General features: G+C 34.3%; 1 pseudogene; it reads right to left on the bottom strand.

Moving 5' to 3' along the window:
- Positions 1 to 1,060: 1,060 nt before the first annotated feature.
- Positions 1,061 to 1,787, bottom strand: LOC140623507 (large ribosomal subunit protein uL30-like; annotated as a pseudogene).
- Positions 1,788 to 4,304: the final 2,517 nt, after the last annotated feature.

Below are 4,304 nucleotides of genomic sequence, written 5' to 3'. Positions count from 1 at the left end.
TTTTCCTTAGTTAGATGATTAGGGGAATTGGGAATCAAACACTGTGTTCCTAATAGGAAACACTCAATTGACTCCAAGGAAAGAACTATCTTGGTAAACTTTGGTCTTCCACAGACTTAGAACCACAGGAGACTAACAAGGTCAGGACTCAGGGGACCACTCCTGATAGTGCAGGACTTCCTCACATAAGATGCATAGGTTCCTAAGAAGAGTCTATAAACAGGGGATCCCTGAGTGGCTCGGTGGTTTGGCGCCTGCCTTTGGCCCAGGGCGCCATCCTGGAGTCCTGGGATCGAGTCCCATGTCGGGGTCCCTGCATGGAGCCTGCTTCTCCCTCCTCCTGTCTCTCTCTCTCTATCATAAATAAATCTTAAAAAAAAAAAGAGTCTATAAACATATAACTTCCAAGTAAAAATTTGAGTGTATGCTTTTTCCTGGGAAAAGGATCCTTCCCTTCCCATAGACCAAAGAATAGGTTAAAATCCTGAGCTAGAAAAAGGAACTGATCCAACTATGGGCTAGGATAAGGAAGCCACCAGATACACTTAGGAGCCAGCCAAGCCTGAGAACCCATAAAGCCATCAATGAAAAAAGTTAGAACAATAGACTTATAGCAGAGACAACTGAGCACTATTTTGTGCTCTTCTTTGTAATTGTATTTCAAGTTCCTTCCAAAACAAGACCCAAAGAACCCCCAGGTTCAAGTATGTCCCTGGTCTTGGTCCTCTACTGTCTTGCATTCATGCTTGGGTATTCATTCACCAACACTAAACCCCAGGATAGAAGATATGACATAGCAGGACTCCGTCCTCCATAGCATGAGTCTTCTGCTGATTTCAGAGGCGGTAGTGGCAGACAATATGGAAAACACACTGGAACTTTTCATTGGAACTGGGCTGTAATGAGAAGTGCCTACCAGAAACATCATCATCTTTTTCCTGACCCTTCTATCTAGTTGTTGAAGATACAGCAGAAAATAATCTTTTCTGAAGATACTGGATAACAATTCCAAAAATCAAAACACATGCCTCCACTGCACTGTGCTTTCAGAGTTCTCAGTTTAGTTCAGCAGCCAAATGAGTTGATTGGTGCATTCACCTCCATAGCCAAGTAAGCCCACCTCTTTGAGAAGGCCCACTCTCTTCTTGGTAGCATGAGAGATGGAAAGGCATTAAGAACTCAGAAATTGCCTGGAAATTCTTCCCCAGAAAGGCAATTTCATGAATGAGGTCTTCCAGCACATAACACCATACTTCTCTAGGTGCTTCTCAATCACTGTGTTTGTCAAAAGGATGATTTTATTCTTGATCTTGCCTTGTCCATGTTTCAAGATGAGTTCCCAGACAGACTTCAGATTTGGAAATCCTCAGATAATATAAGGTTCCAATATACACAGTATTTTTATGGTCTGGGGAGTAACTTTGACAAAGACACCACTGAAAAATCTTTAGGCTAACCTTGCAGTGGTCCTCTGCACTAGTAAACTCATCCCATTAATACTTTGGGTGTATACAGTAAAGACCAAGAAATGTTTATCTGGCACTTCCTAGCCATGAGGTTTCACTTCTTTCTAGTTGTCTGAGTTGGGCCCTGTCGTGTTGTTGCTTCCAGGAATCACTTAGGAACATTTACAGTTGCTGAAACTTGAGTTCTTTTCCTTTCTTTGGCTCCTTCTTGTTTAAAAGTGCCTGCTTTGTTTGAATGGCTTTGAGGGTCTGATAAGCCTTCCTCTTTTTCAGGAAATTTTCTAGAACCAAAGAGATCTTTTTTCTTTGCTCTAGCTTCATCTTTCCAAAACTGTGGCTACTGCTATGCACAGTCCTACCACCTAGGGAAGAGAAAACCACTTTATGTTTACTTAACAATAGAGACGTCCCTTCTAGCTCACTACTAGCCAGCCAGCCAGCCAGTGCCCAGTTAGTTGAGGTCTTGCTAATGCTGATTCCTGCCAAAAGTTACACAAAGGTTCCTTCACACTGCTTCCATCCACTTTAGAGCCATCTTTAAAATGCCAACCTCTTCGTTTTCACTATATTGACTTAATACTGGTGGCTGGGCTATAAACAAAGAAATGCTTCAGATAATGCACCTATGACTTCTGGTGTGGAATGACAATTTTAAAATGCTAGGAAATAAACTGTGAATTTGGAATTAAAATCAAGCAAAATTTTCTTCAAAACTTAAACCCCAAAATATCTTTTAGATATCTGAAAGATCTTCTTTTGCTACAAGAAATGTTAAGTGAACTTATTCAGGTTAAAGGGGAAAACTCAAATATAAGTGAATAAAGAACAGTCAGTATTTTTCTACTTAATTTCTTTAAAAAGCAGTTAACTATTTGAAGAAAAAGTAACAGTTTGTTGTGGAATTTATAATATGTAGAAGACACATGATGAATAGCACAAAGGAATAGCACAAAGTATATATAAATATACTTCCACAAATGGAAGTATATTTATATATGGTTTTTATATTATATGTGAAATGTTATACTATTAATTCAAGGTATATACTATGATAGGTTAAAGATGTATATTGTGACCACTAAAAGGAATCACTAAAAAAATAGAACAATGAGATAATAAGCCAAAAGAGGAGTTATTATGTAATACTGAAAAATACTTAATTTAAAAGGAGACATGAAAAGATAGAATAAGAAAAAGAATAGATGGGAAAAATGGAAAACCAATAGTAGACTTAAACTTAACCAAATCAATAATTATGTTAAGTGTAAAAGTACAAGACAACGAATTAAAAGAGACGAAGATCCAAGTATATGTTGTTTTCAAGATACATAGATATGGGTAAGTTAAAAATGAAAGTATAGAAAAACTATATACCATGACACAATAATTATAAGAAGGCTGGAATAGCTGTATTAATATCAGACAAAGTATACCATTTGCAATAGCATCATAAAGAATAAAATACTTGGGAATAAATTTAATCAAGGAGATAAAAGATCTAAACATTGAAAAGTATAAGAAACTGATGAAAAAATTGAGGAAGACACAAATAAATGGAAAGATATTCTGTGCTTATGGATTAGAAGAATTGATATTGTTAAGTGTCAATACTACTTAAAGAAACCTACAGATTCAGTGCAATCCCTATCAAATTCTAATGGAATTTTCACAGAAATAGAACAAATAATTCTAAAATTTGTATGGAACCACAAAATACCCCTAATAGCCAAAGCAATCTCTTTCAGAAAGAACAAAACTAAAGATATCATGCTTCCTGAGTTCAAATTATATTACAAAGCTATAGTAATAAAAACAGCATGGTATTAGCATAAAAACAAACACAAAAATCAGTGAAATAGAATAGACAGCCCAGGAATAAACCCACACATATACAGTATACTAATTTTCAACAAAGTCACCAAGAACACACAACGGAGGAAGGATAGCTTCTTCAATAGTGTTGGGAAACTATATATCCACAAAACAAATGAACAAAAAGAAAAAGAAACTGGACCCCTATCTCACACCACTCACAAAATTGAACTTGGAATGGATTAAAGACAAGTGACTTCAGGTCTTACATTTAAGTCTTTAATCTATTCCTTGGAATCTTGTATTTTCTTTATAAATTATTTATAGGAACATATATATATTCAATATATATAATATGGTATATATATTCAAATCATTTTCATTCATTATTTTATTTATTCAACAACTGAATATTTTCTATTACCTTAGTTTTCAGATAATATATTGATAACAAGAATGAAGAAAGAATTATATGGTTGATTTGGCAAGTCTACGTGTTACTGAAATGATTAATTAAAAGAATACTAAAGAAAAATAATCTTTATATTTTTGCTTCATTTATTAAGAAAAATATTTTTTAAATTGGGGTCTTTTTTTCACTTAAAAATAGTAGAAATAAAAGTAATATTTAAAACTTCTTAAAAAGAACTTTGTAAAAAAGAAAACTTCTTGGCTAAAAATTATGAAATCCTGCTAAGAAGAATTAAAATTTTTAAAAATCAGGGAGATAATCTATGTTGATGGATTACAAAATACAGATGTCAAGCAGATGCTGCTAGTGTCAAATGTCCCCAAATTAACCTATTGACTCAATGCACTCCAAAAGTTCCAGATGATTCTAAATTATATATGAAAATACAAATAATATAGTATAGTTCAAAACATCTTGTAATAGAAGAATAAAATTAAGGGCTTTTATTACTTAATTTCAAGATTCACTTATCAAAAGATAGCCTTAGATGAGAGAAGAGAGCAAGAGAAGAACAGAGAACTACAAAAACAACCAAAAACAAGTAACAGAAAAGC

This window comes from Canis lupus, chromosome 33 (assembly GCF_048164855.1).
Source record: "Canis lupus baileyi chromosome 33, mCanLup2.hap1, whole genome shotgun sequence".
NCBI classification, from domain to species: Eukaryota; Metazoa; Chordata; class Mammalia; order Carnivora; family Canidae; genus Canis; species Canis lupus.
This window is presented reverse-complemented; position numbering and strand designations above follow the sequence as displayed.